This window comes from Nothoprocta perdicaria, unplaced genomic scaffold (genome assembly GCF_003342845.1).
Source record: "Nothoprocta perdicaria isolate Ctin4 unplaced genomic scaffold, notPer1 scaffold_179, whole genome shotgun sequence".
Taxonomy (NCBI): Eukaryota; Metazoa; Chordata; class Aves; order Tinamiformes; family Tinamidae; genus Nothoprocta; species Nothoprocta perdicaria.
The window spans coordinates 1,390,765-1,402,874 of NW_020454971.1; the positions used below are offsets into that span (position 1 = coordinate 1,390,765).

The 12,110-nt window shown below is 53.6% G+C and overlaps 1 protein-coding gene and 1 long non-coding RNA gene across 2 annotated transcripts in view; one reads left to right on the forward strand and one right to left on the reverse strand.

The window, feature by feature from the left end:
- The window catches only part of LOC112944929, an 8,038-nt gene extending 1,114 nt beyond the window's left edge, over window positions 1-6,924 (forward strand). Inside the window, exon 2 of the long non-coding RNA XR_003248874.1 lies at window positions 6,576-6,924. This is a non-coding gene — a long non-coding RNA (uncharacterized LOC112944929). The remainder of the gene's footprint in view (window positions 1-6,575) is intronic.
- The window catches only part of BCL11A (B cell CLL/lymphoma 11A), a 122,348-nt gene that overhangs the window by 63,698 nt on the left and 46,540 nt on the right, over window positions 1-12,110 (reverse strand). The gene's annotated exons all lie outside the window — the stretch shown is intronic.

Here is a 12,110-nt window from a genome sequence, read left to right on the forward strand (position 1 = left end):
CTGCGCGGGGCTGCGAGCAGCGGGCAGCTCTGCGCGGGGCTGCGGGCAGCGCTGCGCGGGGCTGTGAGCAGCGGGCAGCTCTGCGCGGGGCTGCGGGCAGCGCTGCGCGGGGCTGTGAGCAGCGGGCAGGGCTGCGGGCAGCTCTGCGCGGGGCTGCGGGCAGCTCTGCGCGGGGCTGTGAGCAGCGGGCAGCTCTGCGCGGGGCTGCGGGCAGCTCTGCACGGGGCTGCGGGCAGCTCTGCACGGGGCTGTGAGCAGCGGGCAGCTCTGTGCGGGGGCTGCGGGCTGTGGGCAGCAGGGCAGCGCTGCGCGGGGCTGGAGCAGCTGCCAGTGCTCCCGCCCTGCCCAAACGTGCTGCAGGACGGCGGGCAGGCGGGAGTCTGCGCTGGCACTGAGGAGCTGACAAGCCCGTGGGTCACCGTTGGCTCCTCTGCAGCCTCTCTGGTTGCCCGAGGCCCTCAGGCTGCTCCCGTGCCAGCCCTGCATGCACTGGAGGCTCCAGCCCCAGGGGGAGGCGAGCGTGGGGAAGGGCAGCTCCGCACCTCGGCTGCGCCCGGGCAGCCACAAGGAGCGGACGCCGAAGCCGCGGCGGCCTCGCCAGCCTCCCGCGTGGCTGCCGCCCCTGCCCGCAGCACTGCACGGCACCCGCTGCCTGCAGGGACGCGCGGTGGCCACCGCAGCCCCTCCAGCCGCCACGTAGGGAGCTCCAGCTCCTCGGGGCACCCGCAAAGTCCCTGTCCCGCTCTGCCGACCCAGCAGCAAGGACAGTAACCTGCAGCAGCAAGCCGGAGCTGAGAACGTTCATGTTGCACGTGCTAAGGTGTAAATCTGCCAAAATCTATCTATCCCTCACCTGTCTGTCCGGGAAATAGTGTTTCTGCCCTCATTCAAGCTTGTGAGATGCTCAGAGGTCAGTGTATCACAGGAAACTGGCTGCCTCCGATTGCCAAGCGTAGCTTTTCTGCACCCTACGTCCCAGCACGGGGGCTCTCCACGCAGTTGAGAGTGGAGAGGTGGTACAGGTGGCCCTGCTGCCCTCACCAGGGGCTGTTAATGCTGCAAACTCATTTGTTGGAGATGGCAACACAGTGTGGTCACAGCAAGCGAGTCCACTGCACGCCTGTTACTGCCTGGCTCCTGCTTTCTCACATCTCTAATGGCTTCTTGTCCAAGTTTCTCTTAATTTGCGGAGCAACCTGGAGAAGCGGCCCAGCCGCGGGGACAGGCACCGCGTGCCCCGTGCCGGACAGCCCTGCCCCACGGGCTGCCATGCTGTTTACGCGCACACAGTTGACCTCGTGGTCGCACGAYGCGTGGTGTGGAGACCCACCTTTTGTGCTCCTCTCACACTGCCCTGGGCAATAGATCCCTTCCTGCTGACCTCACGCCCCGCTACGGAAAACACCCCCTTTCTGCTGGTCTCGTGCCCATCCCGGCCTCGCTGGTGGCAGCCGGTATCACCCGGTTCCTCCCGGTCAGCACTGGGCGCTGTCAGTTACTTGTGGTCATCTGGGTGCCAGATAAGGGAGAGGGGCAGCCGCGCTCGCCGCAGCCACCCGCRCTGCCTATCTGCCAGCGTAGCGGCGGCCTTGGCAGCGCCTGAGCTCGGCGGCTCCGCCGGGCAAACACGCCTGCTTCCCGGCTCCGACCGCCGTGCATTTACAGCAGGGATCTCGCCAACGCAGCAGAGAACAGGAGGACCGAGAACAGGTTCCCAAAGGATGCCGGTGCCCCGGGGACACGCGCGTTATGCAACGGCCGAGGAGGAGGAGGAGGGAAGTTCCCGGCGGCTGCCGGGCGCAGGCAGGCGGCGGCTCCGTGGGTGGAACGGGCGGCCGCGTGCTGGCGCCGGGAAGCAGCAGAGCGCTCGCGCGTTCCAGACGCGGCCCCGGCAGTAGCGCTCCCGCGTGAGCAGCCTTGGCGCGTTGGTGTCCCTTAGGAGACGCTCGGCCAAGCTGCCGTTCGGCGCGCTCGGCCCGCGGGAACACGGTGTGGTGTCAGTTTGTACTGCTGTAGAACCCGGAGACAGAGTTAGCCTGTGGTCCTTCTGCAGCCTATAGGTACTTGGGGCTCCTTCTGCTTTTAAAAATAAACATGTCCTCTATTGCCTGCTGCTGCAGCCAACACACTTTAAATATATGCATTTAAAACCTCTCGAAACTTGGACCTGCCATGGAAATCCAGGCAGATTCTTAATTATAGCAGCAACACGGCCACTGCTAGAGTCCAGGAGCTGAGCACATGGGCCGAAAGATACAGCACCGAGCGCCTCCGGTGCTCCCGTTACAGTCCCCACCTTGGAGAGGTTGTAACCTGGGCCRTGTAAATTCGACTGAGCTGAAACTTGGGACTCCAAAGTGTCAGTCCATGCAGGGAATTTTCCTAGGAGTAACCGGCTCACTCACTGCTGGCTTCACAGACCTTTATGAAAGGTTTTGAGCGGGCTTTAGTGTTTTTTTCTTTTACTGACATCTAGGGTATGAGTTTGGTACTTCTAGCTGTTCTGAAGCTCCATACTGAGCAGCGTATACATTGGGACATAAGTTAAAGCTACACCGCCACGGAGCAGTTGTTAGGGCACGTGTGCCAAACTTACACCTCTGTGTAGACTTACACAAAAATAAAGAGACTTTGAAAAAGAAATGCCATCTAAATCCACCCCAAAAGGGAGTTTTAAGCCTGGAAGGTAGAGAACATGAATGCCCTAGGTACAGCTCAAAAAAAGTCTCTATTTTGTTACGCTGTGATGTGTTGGAAGGGTAACATCTCTCTGCCCAAACTGGCACCATCGTGCAGGAGGGCAGGTGCTCACTGAACCAGCAGCCCAAGGCACATTGGACTTGGGCTTGAAGGAAGGTTTGGACACAAACCTAACGCAAAACTCCAGGTAGGAGGGCGAGCCCCCAGCTGTGAGCAGATTCCCTTGTGGAACTGGGCCCTACCAGTTCCCATGCCCACATCTCCCAGCAGAATCACTTAGGAACAGGCACACGGCGCTGCAATCCGCAGTTCATGAGGACTGTCTCTGGTGGCTTGAGGAAGAGTTTCAGCTCTGTGCCAGGCTCACTGGCTGCAGGTTTGTTGTGTGCGTGTCCCGTTCACAGCAAAGCGCTGTGGAAGTTTCTCCGCTGTATAATGGCAAAACCCACCTGGATCTGGATCTTGGTTGCACGTGGATCAGCAAGATCCACATCTAACACCACYGGTCTCCCCCTCGTGAAGGGTGCACAGGAAGAGCATCCCAAGGGGCAAAACAGCAGCCCCTGACAGCAGTGACAGTCAGACACAATTCATATCCCAAATCCCTGTTACACAGAAAAGTGGGAGAGCTGGGCAGACTCAGACCATGTCGAATATATAGGGCAGCTTCTGATCTTTTAACCAGAGGTTGTTTAGGAGGGGAATCTTTGCAGGCTCATAAAGCAAAGCTCTTCACACATCGATGCAAGATTAACCCAGGAGGCTCTAGCCCTCATCTGTCCCTACGGGGAAGTCCGTAACGGTCTGCTCCAGATCTGGCAGCAAGGGAGAGGAGGAACTGCAAACACTTTGTCTGAACAAAACAAATCYAGCTATAATACAAGTGCCTTTCAAAATGCTTTTGTAGCAAAATAGCAAAAAGTAATTCATTAACCTGAGGCATCAGATGCAAGTTTCAGCAACAAGAACAAAAATATTTCAATGAGCTATTAGCTGTTTTGCTACAYGAGATGAGGAAAGATTTAGTTGCCCTTCTTTTATACTCCTGAAAGCCGGCCCTCCTAGTTCCTCGCGTGCTTGGCTTGAATGACAGCCTGGGACACGAGTGCAATAGAAGAGGATTTTCTTCCTCTAGCCCTGCTTGATATGTCCCCCTACAAGGGCAATCTGCCTGGCCTTGGCTACTGCAAAATGCTTRAGCATATATTTATGCGTTGGTACATATGGGCTGCGGCTACGTGCGTGGAGCGAGCCCGTGCTTAAGTTGTGCTCAAGTGTTGGGGAGCTTAGTGCCTTAGCTCTGCATGCGGCCTGGGAGCCGCTTTTGCTTGGGCTGATTTTTACAGCTTCAACTTCTAGTCCTTTGCATAAATAGCATTTAACCAAAACCCAACAAGTAAAATCATCAGCATCCTCTGTATGAATTTTAGGCTGACTTTTAGCTTTGACTTTTAGCTTTAGAGAAGCAGCAGCACATGTGCTACRTGAAACGTTTTGCAGGAGGCTCCAGATAAAAATGAGAGAATTCATTATGGAGATAGTAGAGATCTTTTCCTAAATTGAAAAATAACATCASTTTTCATGGAGATTTTACTTTGATATATTTATTCCATGCAACTCTTGTATGTGCAAAATCCCAGTTTACAACATTTTAATGCCACTCTCTGCGGCCAGAATCCCGCATTATCCATCGCAGAGCGCCGAGCTGCTCGGGAGGTGCAGCCGGAGCGCTCGGGATGGTTATGCCACCGTTTGTTATTGCCAGCACATATAATTTTTACAGCACAATATGAATCCTGACAGCAGTGAAAGGAATGCCTTCCACCACCAGTATGAATAAGATTTCACTCAATTAAAATAACATGCCAGGATATTGTGTGGCGTTACATAGCGAGCTGCTGGGGATAAGGATGAACGCTGGGGTGGAGGTGGGGAATATTGTTCCACGAGGAACCGTTGCTCAGCGTTTTTAAAAAAGCAAAGGAAATGAAAGACAGAAATTAGAATCACTAACAATGCTTAGTACTACCACGCTGAAATTAATGTATTCACAAGTTAGGCTTTAATTTTCCCCTTGGCGTTTCGCTTCGCGGTATCCGTGTACCTGAGCGAGCCGGAGGAGCCGTGGACGCGCAGAGGGCTCTGCACAGGGAGCTGAGGTGGCAGCGCCCGGGCCGCAGCAGTGGGCGCTGCGGGAGGCCTGGCCATGGGTGCGAGCCCCACGGCACCCTATGGAGCGTGGTGAGGGCCGCAGCATCCCAGGACTGGGGTGGATCTTAAAAGTCGTCCTGCTCAGGGCCAGTAAAAGCAAAAGCGAATGATGTCTCGGGGAGAAGAGTTTTACGTTTGGAGCTGYACTGCACGTTTGGACATGGCTCACGAGTGGGGCTGCAGCAGATATTCACCGCGCCGCTCTGCCTTCCACGTGTTGCTTGGCTGCTTTTCCCGCTCCCCGAGGACTGCGGCCCCCTTGGCCGGGCACCGCGGGGCAACGCGACGGTGCGTCTCCCCTGCACGTCTCCCCTGCACATCTCCCTGCACGGAACCACGGGCCTCGGCAGCGGCTTCGCAGCTTCCGACAAAAGCAAACCCCGCCTTCAAACGCGGAGCCCAAAGCTGAATGAAGCCAGTTTGCAGCACMGGCTTGAGGAGGATTCACCCGGTGYGCACKCTCCATCGCTCCAGCCGTTCCCTCGGCAGGGCCCTTCCTGCCGGCAGAGCCGTGGCCAGAGGCTGCCGGCGCTCCCCGTGCGGGCCGAGTGCGCCCAGCTCCCGCATCGTCGCTGCGCTCGCCCTTTCCTGTATTCCCGTCTCCTTTCATGTCCTGTATTCCCATCTCCTTTCGTTTGCCTTTCTTCTTTTGATGTTTTTCCCTGCTTTCTCATTTCTTTCCCGACGTTATTCCCTGCTTGCCCTGAGGATGCGGGCAGCTCCGCACCGGCTCCCCCCATTCCSGGTCTAGAGGCAGCGATTCCCTCCRGTGCTTCTGTCACCGCTGCCCTGGGTGACAGCCCGACGCRCGGACCTGTCCTCCCATTAGCCCAGCCCTCGCTTTCCTAGTTCACCAGCTGAGTGATTACAGGCAGCCCCTGCTTTCCCAATTAAAAGGGGACACTGTGGTACTAATAATAAAAACAAAAGCCAAAGTAACCAATAGAGTTAATTTGTAAGTGTTCAGATGTGTGTTGAGTTTAATACAAATACTGTCAGCGCGGTGGTGGCCTCATACGAGGGTGTAAGCTGCAGTTTAGGCCTGCGGTGCTCTGTTAAATACTCGATACRCATTGCTTGAATGCCTAGAAACGTGTTCACGTGGCAAAATCTCATTGTTCAGGTGGAGCTTTTACTCCTGATGAAATAAAAAAAACGTCGGAGGCCACTCTGGAAGCTTCTTGCTCGCCAATCTCCGCGAGGACCGGCCACGTTCCTGTTTGAATTGGCCCGGAGAGCAAGAAGGAAACATGGAACCACAAATAGCTCCTGCAGGTGTTACCTTTTCAGCCCCTGAATGCAAAATGACCRGAGAAGCGAGCAGGGAGAAGAATTCCCGTGGGCCTTGGAGGGCTCCGTGCGGCTGCTGCCCCCGGCAGCGCTGTCACTGCAGAGCCTCCGAGTTGCCTTYTCCTGCCATGGAGCGAGGGAGAAAGAGACAGTGGAGTCGGACAGACAAATAGATGGACAGACCAACTTCCCTGTGGGATGGCCTGGGTGGTGATGGCCTTGACCRCGGAGAAGGAGCCTGAATGGCAGGGACTAGCACAGCAAAGGTAGCTATTAAAGCCGAGAGCTTTTCATTGCTGAAAATTTCAAATAACTGTCATGAACTGTATTTGAGACAGGGGTTTGGCTTTTTTTTTTTCCCCTGTTACCTCCAGGTTTGATGTCTGGAAAAGGTTAACTGCTAGAACAGAAAAGGAGTGCGTAGCAGGATGGAAGCCCTTCTTTACCAGAACCCCGACCATATTGCACTGTCACTCACCTTCCAGACACCCCATACGACCGTTCCATCTATTGAATCAAGGGACTGTTTGATCATATCTGCATCTGTGATCTGACTGTCAACCTGCTTAGGCTGCATATTAAATCATCTATAGTAGCTGCATCAAGTTGGGATGATCTGTTAATTCTAAATTTATTAACCCTTGGAGTGCAGTCATCGTGTTTAATCTAGTGTAGCCAGCATTTGCAAGACTAAATCCTTCCTTAAGAGCAGGCTGTGCTGGAGGCTGAAGAACCAGGAACGCGTAGGAGGTGTCAAGGGGCAGGACCTCTAGCAACGTTCCCACAGGGACCACTGCAAAGAAAAAGGCCTCAAAGACGGCTCAGTGCTGCGYACCCGTGAAGGAAGACCTAAACCTGAAGGTCCCAAAGCAGCCCGAGCCAGCACACAGCACCACGATATGGAGCACGAGTTACCAACTCCTCCTTCCCAACAGTTCCCAACTCCCAGGCCAAGGCAAAGGAGTGGCACAAGTGAAGGCAGCTGCATACACACCTAAAGACACCCCCCAGCACACACCTACACGTATAATAATTTCATACACATGCGTACATAAATGCACCGATGCTCCGCTCGCACCACGTCTCCCCTGCCCCTCTCCCGACGGCATCAGCCTATTCCCGGCTCTGCTTCCAGCGGCAAGCGGCTCGGCCCACCGCCTCTTTCGGCGGTCAYGTGCCCAGCCTCCCTCTCGTGCAGCCTAATAACAATTTTAGCATTCAGATGAAGCGATTTCATCCTGCGCCTGCCTTTTCTATTAGATTTGATGCTGCCGAGCCCCAGTGGGTGCCTCCGAGGCAGAGATCTATGTGCGAGGCCGCGAGCGCTTCAATAGCAGCCCGGGCTAACCTTGACCTTTCCCGAGACCCCGCTCCATCTGGTGCCAGCCTGTCCCCCCCTGCGCTCCCCCGAGCCGGGCGGGAGCCGCCGGCTCCTCCCCGCGGCTCCGAGCGCCTCGGGATGCCACAACCACRGAGCCTGCGGTGCCGCCACGGATCTGCTGGGGTTACGGAACGGGTCGTGCAGCAGCTTAAGTGCAGAGCAACGTACAGCCCCCCCGATCACCCCACACACGTATAAATATATAATATATAATATATACATATATATATATATAGGGGTGTGTGCTGCTACTTCCACAGGGTTTCACCACTCTGCTGCAGAAACAGGGTGAGTTGCTAGTTGACAGCACACGTGGACACCAAAGATACCCAATGCCGTGGAAAAAAAAAAGCATTTGAAAAGATATTTCGTTCTGTTTTGAGGAGTTTGTTTTGCTTCATCTCCACGGGTAGTRGAAAATAATAGGAAGAAACTGTGAATTACATGGAAAGACGATATATACCCCATTTGTCAGCTGAATATTGCACTTTCTGCAGTGTTGCGGAGATGTGGAGCGATTCCCAAACTTTCGGYGCTAATCGGTGCCTGGTGGAGTCCGGCATTTGTTTGGAGGACTTGCCAGCACATGCCAGCTAAAAATGAGYGTCAATTAATAATAATAAAAAGAAAGAAAAAAAAAATAAGAAAACCTTTTCCTTATTTCTGCGCCCGGATAATTTAACAGGTTTTGCGAAAGCCGCTGATGTGATRGCGAGATGTTCCCCACCTAGGCAGAACTAGCAGTTTTCCCTGGAAAGCACCAGGGCACAAACACAACTGCCGGAGCTGCCTCGGTTTTCCCACAGGCAGCTGCACTTCTTAATACACACTTAAAAATACAAGGAAAATCCGGTATTTTATCCTACCGAGAAAAAAGCGTGTGGAAATGATCCTAAACGCAGACAGTCCAAGTATGCTGTGTTATTTGTAGCCTGCAAAATTACAAATAATTTGAAACCCGAAGTATGAGAGTTTTTAGCCAGTGCCGCTTGAGAGGTGCCGAACAAACGTCCACCCCCTAAAACAACGGGGCTCGGAAACTCTTTTCTTTTCAGAGCTACCTGAGCCATCGAGTAACCTCTGCAGAAGTGCCCAAGTGCRGCTTGTTGTTTAAAAGCATATTGTACTGATTAACAAAATGTGAAATGGCTTAAAAACCCATTTGAGCTACGAATTGCCATCTGCTCGAGGAGGGGGGAAACAGAAAGTAACTGAATATATTTTCTCACCTTTTTTTATAGTAACATAAACAACGCTGCAGACTGTTAGGAATTTTTAGCTGCACCAAATACATGTGTACAGTTCATCAAGCCTCAGGTCAGGACTTTGTCCACACTTCTAGACTCTGTTTCTCATAATTACCCACAAATGTCTCTCAGTCTGGTTTTTCCCTGTTACATAAGGTGCCCTGGACAATTTCATGGATTCAGGGTTTGATGCTGCCTCTCATACGACCTCCTGGAAACTCTCCTAGCAGAGGGGCAGCCAAAGCACCGCGTGGGCACGAAGACACCGGCATGCGCAGCAGCTCGTCCTGCCTCTCCGGCAGGAGCAGGGCAGGGTTTTCAGGATGGGGACACTGGGACAAAGCTCCCGTGTGGGCTGGGCACCCCCAGGCGATGCCGTGAGCTCGCGRTGCCTCCCCAGCGTCTCACACCAGGGCGTTAGGATTCAGGTGGCCTGCAGCTGGCACAAACAAGCTGCGTTAGTGCAACTGGGAACGCTGCGGCCTCACGGAGCACGTCACGTCACGCCACACGTGGAAGAGCGCTGCGGCGGCACGAGCAGWAAGGAGCTGCGGGGTTTTTCAGAGGAAAGCCTGCCCTGTTTCAAAGGGCACACATAGCACACATGTCCAGGGGAGGGAAGCCTGGACCCTCAGGCGACACGAGGCCCCACGGAGCAGCGTGAGGTGAATGCGCACGTGGAGCACGCGGCTACACAGACTCACGTACATCTCAGACCTTGGGCTTTGCTCTYGGGTTTATTTTGGCAGCAAAGGGAAAGATGCAGGGCTGGATGTTTCCTGGTCCTTCCCTAACACCGAAGCTGCTGCAGCAGAGCACCCTCGGCAGCCTCTGTCACCATTCCCTCCCAGGGCCCACAGTTYAAGAGGCTTATTTAGGGCCATTAAAATGACTCCAGGGTGACCTGCAGCAGGGGCAGGCAGTTTTACTCAGTAGCACAAGTGGGCAATCACCCATCTTTTCTCTATTTCAACAAGGAAAAGGCACTACTAGAGCTTTGCCGTTTCCAGGGGCTCGCGTGGGTGTCCCTGTGTCACGGAAAGGGCAGCGCTTGTCAAAGAGGCTCTCGTTCAGGTCACGGATCCACAGCAGCAAAGCAGCAACTGCAGGGAGGCTTTTAGGAAAAGAGCCCTGGAGAGCCTACGGCATCCAAGCTTTCTTGAGCCTGTCCTGAGATTGCTTCTCTAGGATAGCAGAAAACAGGCACAGACTCTGGGATGGAAAACGCACAGGGAAGTGCAAAGCAGCCTCCTCTGCAGGCAGGGCACCCACCAAGGTGAGGTGTGGATGTGGCAACAAGGGAGCTGCAGGTGCTTTAAGCAGCTACCGAGAGCCCGAGGCCGAGCAGCCCCTGTGCAAGCGACGGGGCAAGGCCCAAATCCCGTGTCAGCGGCTCCCGCCAGCGCTGCAGGCGGCCCCGAGCAGGGCAGCTCCTCCGCGGAGGCTGGAGTGCCCTCTCGGTGCCCGGGGAGGCCGGCAGAGCCGGAGGGCTGAACCTGCCCCTGCCTGTGCCATACCTGCCCTGCAGATAGCGCGAGGACTTTGCTCCTCGGGACTGTCCAGCTGGTGCCATTCCTTAGCAATAAAAGCTCGCCCACAAGGCATTTTAAAGCAAACACGCGGTGTAATGAATACCTTAATACTTGTGTAGCTAGACAGGAAAGCCACAAACAGCAATCGCTCTAAATCCACCCACAGAGGGGAAAGCTCTGGAGTTCGTAGCCAGCTCCTTCTTAGCAGCAGGGCCAGGACTCCCGCAGGGACCCTGGGTGCATCTCCCAGGGTGACTTCTTGTGTCACCCCTGAGACTCCCTCCTCTGACTGCCCCACAGCCACCCCTGCACCCCCGCTCACCRCTCCAGCGTCCCGGCACCTTTGAACCGCGTGACAAGGTGACCCGGCCACCAGCGAGGTCCCCGAGAAAGCAAACTTGGCTGCCTAGCTGCACTCACGCCCACAGATTACACAGCTGCACACGCAGGGCCGCGGGGAGCTTGGGCGCGCGGCCCCGCTCGCCCAGGTGCRGCACCACGGGGACCTGCTCCCCATCGTCTCCCTCCGGGTTTCCCAAGAGAGAAGGGGTAAAACTCAACACCATATCGATTTCCTACACATCTTTGCACAAATTCACCCCTTGCCTTGGCCCAGCCTTASAAAACAGGCCCGCTGAAACAGCCTCGAGAGGCAAACGCTATCTCTGCTCCATCAGCACACATCGTGCACAAGAGCCATAGCTGATTTCGTAAGATACCTGGAAAAAAAAATGCCTGTATCATCTGCCATCAGAACTTGTTTACCAGGGTGTTATTTAAACAGAGAAACAAAGGGACARATCGGAAAACCTGACAAAATTATCCCTCTGTGATCCWTGTTCCCTGTGGCYGGGTGGTTTTACCGCAAGGGCGCTSAAGGCAGTGCCAGGTGGGAGGCTCCGTGCACACGGGCATCCCAAACCCTGRACTTCTCCCCACGGATTTCACTGATCAAAAGCAGCTCCCCATTTTAGTTTTGAACACACATATTTATGATGTGTATGTAAAGTTATTACTGAAGCCCAGTAATCCAGGCACTGCATCAAAGGAAGGCTTACAGGCCCTGCGAGGGAAAGGGCACGGCCTGGGGTCTGTGATGGTGGGTGTTTCTTTTTAATCAGTATAGTATATTTAATTATTTCACACTAGTTTTTATTGTTTTACCATTAATAATAATACCCTGCACCTAAAATGAAAACAGCAATCTATAGTCCAAAGCACATGGGTAAAAATTAGGACTCATCTTTTTCTTTTTTTTTTAATTAAGTGCATCTTCCACTAAACATACAGATCCTTTTTCCCCCCATGAAAGCATGTGCTATTTACTGCATGTGACTATATCAACAAGCTAAATATTTACCGAAAGCTCAAAGCATTCACTGGCCTCATTTTCCATAGCTGTTGCATTCAGATTAATAAACCAGTTTCTTCCTTAAAATGAAGACAAAATTCAGAAATGTGTAACATGCAGTGAAAAAGAAGCATGAAAGTGACTAAGAAACACCAGCACGCTGCATATTTATTTTGTCCTGTCAATTATTTTTAAAGAATTCCCTGCTTATGAAGAAAGATTTTGTAAAGATCTAGACCATCAAATAAAGATGTCCACAAATACCAGTCCCTTTATTTTTCTTCATTTTGGTGAAGGTGGTAAAGGATTTTTCTCCCCTCTCCTTAACTTCATTATATTTTTGCTATGAAAAAAAAACCCTATCTTTTCATGGTCAGGGAATAAACCAGTAAAAAGAG